Consider the following 14,682-nt stretch of genomic DNA (forward strand, 5'->3'; position numbering starts at 1 on the left):
TCCCATTTGATATTTTTTGCTTCTTGTCAAAAATCAGGTGTTCGAAGGTATGTGGATTGATATCTGGGTCTTCTATTTGGTTCCATTGGTCCTCCTGTCTTTTATGCCAATACCAGGCTGGTTTTTTAGGACTGTAGCTCTGTAGTAGAGTTTGAAGTCAGGGATTGGGATGCATCTAGAAGTTCCTTTATTGTACAAGATTGTTTTGGCTATCCTGAGTGTTTTGCTTTTCCATATGAAGTTGAGTATCGTTCTTTCAAGGTCTTTGAAAAATTTTGCTGGGATTTTGATGGGCATTGCATTGAATCTGTAGATTGCTTTTGGTAAAATTGCCATTTTTACTATGTTAATTCTGCCTACCCAAGAGCATGGGATATCTTTCCACTTTCTGGTGTCTTCTTCAATTTCTTTCTTCAAAGATTTAAAGTTCTTGTCATACAAGTCTTCCACTTGTTTGGTTAGAGTTACTCTGAGATATTTTATGTTATTTGTGGCTATTGTAAAGGATGTTGATTCTCTGATTTCTTCCCCAGCCCTTTTATCATCTCTGTACAGAAGGGCTACTGATTTTTTTGAGTTAATCTTGTATCCTGCTACATTACTGAAAGTGTTTATGACCTGTAGAAGTTCCTTGGTAGAATTTTTGAGATTGCTTATGTAAACTATCATATCATCAGCAAACAGTGAGAGTTTGACTTGTTTCTTTCCAATTTGTATCCCTTGATCTCCTTTTGGTGTCTTATAGCTCTAGCTAGGACCTCAAGAACTATATTGAATAGATATGGAAAGAATGGACAACCTTGTCTTGTTCCTGATTTCAGTGGAATCGCTGGGTGTTTCTCTCCATTTAGTTTGATGTTGGCTGTTGGCTTGCTGTATATTGCCTTTATTATGTTTAGGTATGTTCCTTGTATCCCTGCTCTCTCCAAGACCTTTTATCATGAAGGGATGTTGTATTTTGTTGAAAGCTTTTTCAGCATCTAGTGAGATGATCATGCAGTTTTTATTTTTCGGCTTGTTTATATGGTGGATTACATTGACATTTTTTGCATGTTGAAGCATCCCTGCATCTCTGGGATGAAGCCAACTTGATCATAGTGGATGATGGTTCGGATGTGTTCTTGGATTCAATTTGCCAATATTTTATTTAGTGTTTTTGCACCACTGTTGATGAGTGAGATTGGTCTGTAATTCTCCCTTTTAGTAATGTCTTTGTGTGGTTTGGGTATTAGGGTAATTGTAGCCTCATAAAAAGAGTTTGACATTGTCCCTTTTGTTTCTATTGTGTGGGATAATATGAGGAGTATTGGTATTAGTTCTTTGAAAGTCTTGTAGAATTCTGAGCTGAAACCATCTGGTCCTGAGCTTTTTTGTTTGGGAGACTTTTGATGACTGCTTCTATTTCTTCAGCAGTTATGGGTCTGTTTAATTTGCTTATCTGGTCTTAATTTAATTTTGGTAAGTGATATTTATCCAGAAAGTTGTCCATTTTCTTTAAGTTTTCCAATTTTGTGGAGTACATGTTTTCAAAATATGACCTGATGATTCTCTGTATTTCCTCCAAGTTTGTTGTTATGTCCCCTGTTTCATTTCTGATTTTGTTGATTTGGATATTCTCTCTCTGCCTTTTGGTTAGTTTGAATAAAAGTTTGTCTATTTTGTTGATTTTTCTCAAAGAACCATCTCTTTGTCTCATTGATTCTTTGTATTGTTTTCTTTGTTTCTATTTTGTTGATTTCAGCTCTCAATTTGATTTGTTCCTGCCATCTAATTCTCTTAGGTGAGTTTGCTTCTTTTTATTCTAAAGATTTCAAATGTTCTGTTAATTCACTAGTGTGTGATTTTTCCAGCTTCTTTTTTTTTTTTTTTTTTTTTTTTGGTTTTTTCGAGACAGGGTTTCTCTGTGGTTTTGGAGCCTGTCCTGGAACTAGCTCTTGGAGACCAGCCTGGTCTCGAACTCACAGAGATCCACCTGTCTCTGCCTCCCAAGTGCTGGGATTAAAGGCGTGCGCCACCTCCGCCCGGCTCCTTTTTTCCAGCTTCTTAATGTAGGCATTTAGTACTATGAACTTTCCTCTTAGCACTGTTTTCATTGTGTCCCATAAATTTGGGTATGTTGTGTAGTCGTTCTCATTGAATTTTAGGAAGTCTTTAATTTCTCCCTTTATCTCTTCCTTGACCCATTGATGATTCAGGTGAGCTTTGTTTCATTTCCATTTTAAATCATTTTAAAACCAACCCCAGATCCCTAAATTGCCTTCACTAAGTGCGCCTGCATTTCTAAAATATAAGGACTAAGTTTTTAAGATTAGTAAGTACTGTTACTCTTCAAGCAATGATAGCCCCTCTGTCTAACCAAATACCAATTCTGAAATTTCTCATCACAAATTGTTAATGGAATTAGAAGCATACAATGTTTTGTGCTGATATCCCCACACACATGTGTGCTCTAAGCCAGTGTCTTCATTGGGTTGCCCAGACTTGACTTGAACTCATGGCAATCCTCTTACCTTAATCTCAAAGGTGCTAGGATTACAAACATGAACAAACATACTCAACTCTGCTGATATATTTCTGATATCTGCTTTTCCAGTAAACCTTGTTTGTTTTTCTGTTTTGTGAGACAGATTCTCCTAATATAGCACAGGATGGCCTAGAGCAATCTGTATAACTTGGGCTGCCATCAAACTTATGATCTTCCTTCTTCAGTATCCTAAGGGCTGTTATATATTAGACACCTCCACACTAGGCTCTATTAATGATCAATAAATTAGAGCACTTATACAGAGAAGTGGACAAGTTCATACCTTGGTGCTCTGTCCTGTCTAAAAGCATTTTACAATATGGATGTTTCCTTTTTTATTATTCATATTTTAATTTGGTAATAAAATTATATATATTTATGGTATGTAAACTGGCATGCATATACATGGTAGAATGGCTAAAACAAGCTATTTAGAGTTGGGGTGTGATTCAGTGGTAGAATATCTGCCTAATGTATGTGGTTCTAGGTTTGATCCTCAGGAAAGCAAAGCTTACAAAATTTAAATGACAAATCAAGATATTTAGCATATGTATTAATGTACATATTTAAATTACTTTACTGGTAGAACACTAAAGATGATTCATTTACTAATTTTCAAGTACATAATACATTATTATTATAACCAGGTCTCTTGAACTTTATTCTAACTGAAATTTTGTATCTTTTGGCCACATTTCCTACAACCCCCATCCTATGAAATATTTATTTATTTATTCATTTATTTTAAACAGGGTCTCACTATGTAGTTCTAGTTGTCCTGGAATTCACTATGCAGACCAGGCTGGCCTTGAAGTCACTAAGATCCACCTGCCTCCACCTCCAAAGTGCTTGGATTAAAGACATGAACCACTACATCTCCCTGAAATATTTTTAATCTATGGGTCTACCTCATTAATCTTTACTATATTAATGGCTTGTCATCTTTTTAAAAAAGGCTTGATTTTAAGTATGTGTCTGTATGGGGGTATAGACACTTGTGTGCAGGACCCTGCAGATGTTGGACACGTTGGATCCTTGGGAACTGTAGATACAAGTGGTTATGAATTGCTCAGTTTGAGTGCTGAGAACCAAACTCAGGTTCTCTACAAAAGTAGGATATGCCCTTAACTACTGAGTCACCTCTCCAGCCACTTGACATAGTAGTACTATATTCAGCACTTGTGTTAGCATGGAAATATTTTAGGACTATACCCACATACTGTTCTGATTAAAATATGTAAGGGCTGGTGATGTACCTCACTGGTAGAAGACTAAACTAGCATCATGTCTGAAGCACTGTGTTGGATCCTGAACACTACAGGAAAGGGAAATATTTGAAGTAAATTTAAATTAAATTCTGAACTGTAATTTCAGTTACAGAAGAAATACTTCAGAAATCTTATAGTAACCAGTATATTCCTCTTTCAAAACTTTTCCCTCCAAGCTTTTTTTTCTCCATTTAATTACAAGATAAAGACTATGACCAGAATAAGGCTGATAGTATTCTGCCAGTTACACTTTCAAGAAATAAAGCTTTTCAAGCAGTCTTTAAAAACTTAGGAAACTTAAGTAGACAAAGCACATTCAGGAAACCAACTGCAGAATAATAGAAATTAGGGAGAGGTGAATTGCCATAAGTGGGAGAATTACCTTGGCAACATGGTATAAAATTGTCTCTAAAAAGAAAAATTAAAACAAAAACTGCAAAATGAAACATAGTTAGTAAGATGCACAAAGTCCTGGATCAATCCCCAACATACATGAACCAGGTGTGGCGGCATGAGCATACAATACCAGTACTTGGAAAGTACTAGTATCAATTCTGGTTTCCCAAGTCTTGTGTTCAAACTCTGAAAGTCCCCCAGATATTAACAATTCCAACTGTCTAAAAGTCCAAAGTACATATCTCATCTAAAATTCAAAGTAATTTCTTAACTTTGAGTTCCTATAAAAAAAAAAAAAAGAACAACATACAAGGGAACAGAGTAAACATTCCTATTCCCAAACCAAAAAATAATCAAGACATAGCAAGGAATAATCAGATCAAAATCCACTATTGTGTGATATTTTGTGTTCCAATAAATAAAGTTTGTCTGGAGATCAAAGGGTGGAGGTATCCATTAGTTAATCATAGAGGTCTGGAGGTCTGTACAAACAGGAGACAGGAAGTGAGAAGGCTAAATGAAGAGAGGAAGAGATAGGAAGGGGGCAGAGGCAGGATCTCGGGCTTTTTGGTTAAAGAATACAGAGAGGTAAGAGGTATCTGGTGGCTGCTGCTCTGCTTCTCTGGTCTTTCAGCTTTTACCCCAAATATCTGACTCAGGGTTTTAACTGATGAGACTAATTAGGATCATACTTCAACTAGCACCAATGTGGGGCACAACTTCATGAAAAAGTCACTTGCCTATGGCTTGTCAGCCACCAGTACACACTAGAACTACACATGGGGTCACTAGCCAGCTCTGCCTTTAGGCAGCTCATGCTGCATGTGCTTTTTTGCCACAATCCCGTGTGCGTTTTTCAAAAAGCAGGCTCTCTCCCCCAGTGGGGTGTAGGTTTTCCCTGGACCCCATCATTAGGGTGTGGCCATAGTAGGTAGTTGCCTTGACACCCGCTCAAGCTTCTACTGTTCTATGCAGCAGCAGTCAGCATCACACTTCACTGTCATCTTCACCATCATTGTAGGCAGATTTGGTAAGACAATGGGAATTCTGAAAGGGGAAAATTAGTTTATTAAAAAAGAGAATTTTTTCCCACATTGAAAATGGGAAACACTATTATGGTGGAGGGAGTTAGCTCTCTATGTGATTACACAATGGATGGTTTAAAAATGGAACAATTAAATGAAGGAATATCAACTTAACTGGGATTGACATAATGTTAACTATCATTTTGATATTTCTTATTTTATCCCTAAAAAATATTGATTAATATGTGTGCCAAGAAACAAGTCTAAGAAAATCTTATTAAAACAGATAATAGAAATATTCAGATCCAGACAGAGAAATTTGAAGGAGAACCGATCTCAGCATTACATTATAATGATAGAGGGACAACCCGAGGTTTAAAAACAACCAAACTTCATTAATCCAGGCACCTAACAGAAACTGCCAAATGACAGGTATACCAAAGGATGTATAAGAGGTAAATGTAACATTTGAGGAGACTTAGGAAGCAATAGTCTCTTCCACCTTTGTGAAACAAATGTTAAATTCATGGTCAACTAGTAATACAATTGTCCCACAAGACTGGAAAGACTTGGTTACAGTAATATTGGAGCCTGATCCTCAATTACAGTGGAGGAACTGGTGGAAAGATGAGGCTAGAACTACTGAACAAGGAAGTATTGACATTCCCCAACACCAAATTCTTGGAGATTATGTTGATGTACAAAGACACCCTAGCTCTGTGCCACACTGCAGCTTTGAATGCTTGGGACAGAACTGAAGAAGTCAGAAAGAAAAATGAGTCATTTACCAAAGTTATACAAGGCCCAAAAGAAACCTTCAATGATTTTTTTTTTTTTTAACAAAGATTGACATCAGCAATAAAGAGAAAAATATCAAATTCAGAAGCTAGACAAATAGTAATGGAATCTTTGGCTTTTGAAAATGCTAATTCACAATGCAAAGGGGTAATAAGGCCTTTAAATGTAATATGAGTAATAAAAACCCAGAAGCACTTATTGGGGTTCAACCAAAAAACCAGAAAGGCAAAGCAACCTAGCAACTAGAAAAGTCTTAACTCTACCAAGACGTGGCAACTGCAGACTAAGCAGACTAAAGCTCTCTCTCCTCCAATTTTTTTAATCCCTCTAGTGCTAGCATTAAGGGTGTATGATTTCCTAGGACTGGGATTAAAGGTGTGAGGCATCACCACCTGGATTTGTTTTTGCATTGATCTTGTGCAGCCCAGAGTGAGGGTGGCCTTTAACTCAGAGACCCATCAGACTTTGTTTCCCAAATCCTGGGATAAAACATGTAAGCCACTACTGCATGACCTCTAGTGGCTTACCTTTGTCCTTCTAATCTTTTGTCAAAAAAAGGGCAAGTTTTATTTGTTAAGATATAAATATCACTATATTTAAAGGCAAGATCACCACCCATAGAGGAATGGATCTGAGATAGTCAATATTGAATTTCATAACCATGATGATGCTTGGATAGAAAAGGTGACTTCCAGAGGCTTAAAGAAAAATCAAAATGTTAGGTGTGTTGTGAGGTTTCTATCCTGCCCGGTTCCCGCAGTCATTAAGTCACAAAGAAATCACACAGAGGTCTACATTAGTTATAAACTGGTTGGCTTAGTATCTCAGGATTCTTATTAACTCTTGTAACATATTAGCCCTTTATTCTTGTCTATTTTAGCTACGTGGCTCGGTACCTTATTAGGCAAAAAAGTCACATCTTGCTTCCTCTGTGTCTGGCTCACAACTGCAGACTGCAAAATCCTCTTCCCAGAATTCTCCTGCTCTCATTGCCCTACCTCTACTTCCTGCATGGTCACCCCACTTATACTTCCTGCCTGGCTACTGACCAATCAGCATTTTATTTTATTTTTAAAGATTTATTTATTATCTAAGGGCACCAGATCTCATTACAGATGGTTGTGAGCCACCATGCAGTTGCTGGGAATTGAACTCAGGACATTTGAAAGAGCAGTCTTGCTCTTAACCGCTGAGGCATCTCTCCAGCCCCCAATACGCATTTCATTAAACAAGTACAAGAAACAAATGTTTACAGGGTAAAACCATTGTCCCACAGCAGTCCCCCAACTTTTTTTAAGAGCAAGAACTCCCATCAGTCAACAGAATGGTGCCCACGTGTGGACAACTACATTCACATAAAGCCTGAGAGAGCTTAAAAAGTAATTCTAGACAAAATAATAATAATAATAAAGCATGACTTATTAACAGCAGTACTTTCTCAAGTGAAATCTGCTTGCTAGAGGCAAGTGCTCTCATTTAAGAGAGGCTTCCTGATTCAGCTTTAGCTGCAAAAACTTTGCATCCCTTTTAAGAGGCTCTGCCAAAAAACAATTCAATGGTGTTTATGAATAGCCTACAGCATGCTTGTTCTTGGTGGCATGGACCTTGAAACGTCATAAAGTTGTGGCAATAAACATGGCTCCAACCAATATCTCCACCATGAGGATGGAATCTCAGAAAGCTAAGGAATAGGCTGGATCCAGCTGCCAAAGCCATGGCTTTAATTCTAGCCATATAGCTTAGCAAATTAAAGACTCATGTGGTCAGAAAAAGAGGATACAGTAAAGATGGTTTCAGAGGGGGAAAAAGCCTATAAACAACTTACAGTGTGTTTAAAAAAATATGTAAACTTGAAAAAAAAAAGTTAAAGTCCTTAAAATAAAAAAGAAAGGAAGAAAGTAGTTGGGTGTGTTTGCACATACCTTTAATCCCAGCACTTGGGAGGCAGAGGTAGGCAGATCTCTGTGAGTTCAAGGACAGCCTGGTTTACAGAGTGAGTTCCAGGACAGAAAAACATACACAGAGAAACCCTGTCTCAAAAAGCCAAAAATTAAAAAATAAAAATGAAAGAAAGAGAGGCTAAAATAAAGCCATAAAGATGAAAAATACATAGAGAGTCTGGATACTGCATGTTATTATGCTCTTTGAATTATTTGAATATTGAGGAAGGAGCAACAGCTGCTAAAAGATATTTGCTTATAAATGCTACGGAATTAATCCAAGATAGGTATTTTGAAAATACCTTGTCTTTAAAATTGAAGTCAAAAGGTATATTATTTTGGAGAAGAGTTTTTGCTTTTGTTTCCACAAGAAATGAGAGGCTGTGGATTTACTCTGAGTTAAGAAAAATCAGGTTTGATAAAGGAAGACCACCTGAGAAATCTCCGGTAGGAACAGATGGCCCAGATGTCTGAGTTATACATCCAGAACAGATTCAAAACTACTGCCTGAGGTGATCAAGCTTTACAGGATACTGCAGTCATGACTTGATCATAATTCTAAATTTTCTTCAGGTCCCCATAAGATAATCAGCACCCCCAACCAGCAGGAAGTAGCCTGGAAAACTAAGGTGGGGGGTGCTGTGGGACAATGGTCTGTACCCTGTCACTTGTATTTTGAATAAATGCTGATTGGGGGATGGTTACAAGTTGTTGTTGCTAATGGTCAGGAAAAGAACTAAATCATTAGATTCAGTAATCTTGATCTGAAAAGACAAAAGGAAGGGATATAGATATGATAGGATAATATGGTACGTTACTGAATCTACTTTTAAAACAAAAAGCAAATACTAGTCTTAAATATTTTACATTGATATGGATTTTTGAATATTAATACAAATTTGAGGTTATTTTTGTTAGAACATACTGTAGATACATTTCTATTTTTGTTCAAGATATTCTACCTATCTTGCTCATTTTAAAATGTAATGCAGGGGCTGGAGAGATGGCTCAGAGGTTAATACCATTGCCTGCTCTTTCAAAGGTCCTGAGTTCAATTCCCAGCAACCACATGGTGGCTCACAACCATCTGTAATGGGGTCTGGTGCCCTCTTCTGGCCTGCAGGCATACACACAGACAGAATATTGCATACATACTAAATAAATAAATATTTTAAAAGAATAAAATAAAATGTAATGCAAATTTCTAGTCCAGAAAGTTATTACAAACTATTTAGGATAATAAATGCAAATTAGTAGTTACTCACCTATTACAATCAAACTTATAGTCATATTAGGTATGTTTTCCAGATTAGACTGACATATATTTTAGACTGGTGATCTTCAAACGCTTCAGAGATCAACAGAATATAGAATTTCAGATGTTTTAATAGCATAAGGTTCTCTTTTTTTATGACAATGAGATTGTCTGCTCCTAGCAGCATCAATCTACTTCAGAGATGATTGAATATCAAAAAAAAAAACTCCATACAGAGTTTACTTTCTTTGTGGCAAAATTTAGTCATGGGACAAGAAAGTATCCTTGCCTCAACTGCTGACAATATGCTATATAAATTTGAAAAGGACCCAAAAGAAAGTGACTGCAGAACTTTAGCAAGACAAGGTAGGAAAACTCTTCAGAATATTCTGCTTCACACAAAAGTTTGACTAATATTGTAGACCAGTAGGCCAAAGATGGATGCCACAGCATTATATGGGAACCCTCAGCTTCTGTCTAGGAAGCCATATACTCCCGTCACTTCTCAGTTTTTGGAAGTTGCTTGCTTGTATTTCCTGTTTACTCAGATAATATTATTTCGTTGTTGGGTCTCTGATGGAGTAGAAGACGAGCTAGTTATAATTTTCCGTTTTAACAAATGCAGAAAAAAAAATTCACAAAAATGGCCCCTTGCAAAAAAAATGTAAAGTGTCTAAGGTTAAGAATCAAAGATAGTTTGGGGATGTTTAATACATATTAAGAAAGAAGCTGAATTAGGTACAACCCTTTAAACTCACAAAGATAGGATAATGGAGTATTTTCTCTGAATTTGACAAATGCAAATAGTCTAGACATTGTTAATGTAATTCTTGCCTGTATATAATATATATATATAGTACTTGTATATAATTTTTCTATGTTAATTAGAACCTTCTCCTTTTAATTAGACAAAAATGGAGAAATGTGTGATATTTGCTTATGTTCTGACAAATAAAGCTTGTCTGGAGATCAGAGGGTAAAGCTAGCCACTAGTTAATTATAGAGGTCTGGAGGTCTGTACAGACAAGAGACAGGAAGTGATAAGGCCGAGCAGAGAGGAAGTGATAAAGAGTGGGTGGAGACAGAATATCAGGATTTTTGGTCAGAGATTTCAGAGAGGTAAGAAGTTTCTGTGGCTGCTGTTCTGCTTCTCTGATCTTTCAGAGCTTACTCAGATATCTGACTCCAGATTTTTAATTGATAAGTCACACTTCAACCTAGCAAGGCTAACACTATCTTCTGAAGCTCTACGTCCTTCCTTGGGGGTTTGTGCTGAAATTGATTAGGCTCCAAAGGACTTAGCTGTTTTTTCAACTCTACCGCATACAATACACTCAGTGTCTTTTGCTGGCTATACTCTTTCCCTTCAGATATTCCATGATCACATCTCCAACATCTTGGTAGGGAGTATAAGGGGTAGTGCTCCTCTATTACAATTTTGCTTCACTTTTACCAAACAGCTTCTCAGAACTTTCTTTCAGGAACTCTGATTCTGCCACACATTGCCTGGCTTCATTTCCTCATGATCCCCTCAGTCTTGCATAATTCATGTTTACTGTGGTGCTTTCAACGAGAAATGCTCCCCCCCCCCATAGGCTCAGGTATTTGAATACATGCTCTCTAGTTGGTAGAACTGTTTAGAGAAGGTTCAGGAGGTATGGCCTTGCTAGATGTCACAAGGGTGGAATAGTCTGGCCTCTTGGACCACATTGTCAGTTTCTGTATGCTGATCCTGAAGAAACATTCTCCTTAATTAGCAATCATTTTTTTAGGAGCAAATGGGTTTGCATCTTCACTAGATAGGAGTGCACAGTGGATAAAACTGCACCCTCAAAGTATCTCTTATTAGGCCATAGCAGTACAAATTTTTCTTCGGGGTTGTGTTGGTTAGTTTTGTCAACTTGACACAAGGTATAGTCATCAGAAAGGAAGAAGCTTCAATTGAGAAAATATCTTCCTAAGATCAGGCTGTATGCAATTCTGTAAGGGCATTCTCCTTAGTGAATGATGGGGAGGGTCCAGCCTATTGTGGGTGATGCCTAGGCTGATGGTCCTAGGTCCTATAAGGATAAGTAAGCCATGGGAAGCAAGACAATAAGCAGCATGGCTCCATGGCCTCTTTGAGCTGGACCTCCACCATACATACTTCTTGTCTTCCAAGCTACCAAAAGAATAAGCTAATAACCAGTTCTTCAAGCATACTTGAGTTTGTCTGATCAAAATTCCACCAGCACATTCCTCCCACAAAACAGTATAAAAAGTCAAGAACCATATGGTAATATTTATCACAGTAACAGTCCTCTCCCAATACTAATTTTTCTTTTTCAGCTCCTGTGAAAACATACTCTGAAAATATAAGAGAATTTTTCTCCCAGTTTATGAAAGTCCATGACTGTGCAGAAGTCTTAGCAGCATGAGCTTGAGAAAGCAATTTAAACTAGATCCAGTCAAGAAACAGAGATGAGTCCTTAAGCTCAGTATAGTCCTTGTTTTCCCCTTACATTTTATTTCTGTATTGGAGAGTGTGCATGTGACATAACATAAAACATTGTAGTCAGGGAACAGCTCTCAGAAACTGGCTCTCTTCTTCCACCAAGTGGGTCCAGGAATCAAACTCAGGTCCTCAGATTTGACAGCCAGCACTTTTACCCACTGATCCATTTCATTGGCCCTCATTCCCTCTTTTGTGTGTTATTGGATTCCTTCTAAGGCAATGCTACTCCCCATAGTGGTCAAGTATCAGGATACTCCTGACAGGAATACATACCATAGATGGTTCTAGATCTCCAGGCCATTAAAATTAATGATCACATTACCTATCTTATTTTCCTTTTGGAGTGCTGATACAAGTTTTTCAGTTTTAAAATTCTAAGTGTTCACTGGTGGTATACAGGAAATTTAACTTTGAACACTAGGAAATTGTGTGCCTTAACAACTTTACTAAAAATGAGCTATTGTTCAAGATTTTTTTCCCCTTGATTATTGGGTTATTTGTCTTATTGCATTAGGTATGAGGCTGAATCAGGATGACAGGGGACACCTTTGCCTAGCTCTGTAACTAGAGAAAACATCTACATTTCCACTATTAACTATATAGGATTTTGAAGATACTCTTTCTCAAGGCTAAGAAGATACCTTACTGTTCTTGGGAGGCCAGAAGGGGTCAGATCCTCTGGATATAGATTTATAGGTAGCTGTGAGCTACTCAACATGGACTGGGAACTGAAATTGAATCCCCTAGAAAAACAGGAAGCATTCTTAATTACCAAATCAACTCTCTAGACCCCCAAATTACAATTTGCTATTAAATCTTATCACAGATGGCAAAGTTGTTTCCTGTATTTTTTTGTGTGACTATAAGACTCGTCTGCCTCACTTTTGTGGTGATTGAAGAAGTTTGGTCCAGGTTTTTGTTCTCATTAAGTTATAAACAGACATACAAAGCAAGTAAAAGTTTTATTCATAAAGTCACTGAGAAAGCAAAACTTGGTACATTGGGAGAAATGCCAGCAATCACCTTGTGATGGTAGTCGGGAGTTATTTTTATGAGCTCAGAGTTGTTGATAAGAGCAGATCATATGCTTCTGTCTCTTCTAATAATTATGAACAAAGGCAGAGAATCATGTCTTGGGGACATGTATATTATTCACTTTAACTTAGCATGCAATTAGAGTCAATTTTCCCTTATGAAATGAGTGTCATCAGTAAAAGGTCACAAAATTGTTATTAAGCAGGGACTTTAAACACTGCACACACTAAGGTCTTTTGTAGCTGACCAACCATGTACAGATGTATCTCTAAAACTTTTTAGCCCAAGTTAATACTTCCTTAAGTTCTTTTTCTCAGATATCTTGCCAATGACTGAGGCATAATCAGAAAACTAAGTCAAGTTCAAGTAAAACAATGGAGTAAGAATTCTTTTTTTATTTTAATGGCATTTCTTTTGTGGAGAGCAGTCTTTGAGGACTTGGTTAGCCTTTTCTGGTGATTTCTGTTTCTCAAATGACAGAAAACAATTTTTTAATAACCCTTTTTTATGATCTTTTATTGCATAATAGGAACAATTAATTTTTTTCCTTTTTTATTGAGCTATATATTTTCTCCACTCCCCTTCCTTCCTACCCCCACTCCTTCTGCCCTCGACCATGAAACCCATGCTCCCAATTTACTCAGATCTTGTCTTTTTCTACTTCCCATGTAGATTAGATTCATGTATGTCTCTTTTAGGGTCCTCTTTGTTATCTACATTCTCTGGGATTGTGACTTGTAGGCTGAGTTTCCTTTATGTCCAAAAGTCCCTTATGAGTACATATTATGTTTGTCTTTCTGAGTCTGGATTACCTCACTAAATGTTTTCTAGATCCATTCATTTGCCCACAAATTTCAAGATATCATTATTTTTTCCCATTGTATAGTACTCCATTGTGTAACTGTAACATATCTTTTTTATCCATTCTTCAGTAAAAGTGCATTTAGCATGTTTCCAGGTTTGGGCTGGGCTATAGTTGAGCACATAGCCTTGTGGTATGATTGAGCATCCTTTGGGTATATACTTAAGAGTGGTATTGCTGGGTCTTGAAGCAGGTTGTTTTCTAATTTTCTGAGAAATCGCCATACTGATTTCCAAAGTGGCTGTACAAGTGTGCACTCCCACCAGCAATGGAGGAGTGTTCCCTTTATCCCACAACCTTTCTGACACAAGTAGTCATCAGTGTTTTCAATCTTGGCCATTCTTACAGGTGTAAGATGGATTCTCAGAGTTGTTTTGATTTGCATTTCGCTGATAGCTAAGGATGTTGAGCATTTCCCTAAATGTAATGTCTTTCAGTCATTTTAGAATCATCTGTTGAGAGTTCTGTTTAGGACTGTACCCCATTTTTGTTATTTGATTATTTGTTCTTTTGATGACCAATTTTTTGAGTTCTTTATATATTTATAGACCAGCCCTCCGTCCAGTGTGGGGTTGGTGAACATCGTTCCCATCCTGTAGGCTGCCGTTTTATCTTGTTGACCTTGTCCTTTTCTTTACAGAGGCTTCTCAGATTCAGGAGGTCCCATTTATTAATTGTTGCTCTCAGCATCTGTGCTACTAGGGTTATATTTAGGAAGTGGTCTCCTGTGCCAATGTGTTCAAGTGTACTTCCCACTTTCTCTTCTATGAGGTTCAGTGTGGTTGGTTTTATGTTGAGGTCTTTGATCTATTTGGACTTGAGCTTGGTGCATGGTGATAGACATTAATCTATTTTCATTCTTCTACATGTTGGCAACCAGTTATGCCAGCACCATTTGTTGAATATGGTTTCTTTTTTTTCCATTTTATATTTTTTGCTTCTTTGTCAAAACTCAGGTGTTCATAGGTGTATAAATTGATATCCGAGTCTTCAATTTGGTTCTATTGGACCTCCTGTCTGTTTTTATGCCGATACCATGCTGTTTTCGTTCTACTACAGTAGCTCTGTAGTAGAGTTTGAAGTCA

Source organism: Chionomys nivalis, chromosome 15 (genome assembly GCF_950005125.1).
Source record: "Chionomys nivalis chromosome 15, mChiNiv1.1, whole genome shotgun sequence".
In the NCBI taxonomy this organism is placed as follows: Eukaryota; Metazoa; Chordata; class Mammalia; order Rodentia; family Cricetidae; genus Chionomys; species Chionomys nivalis.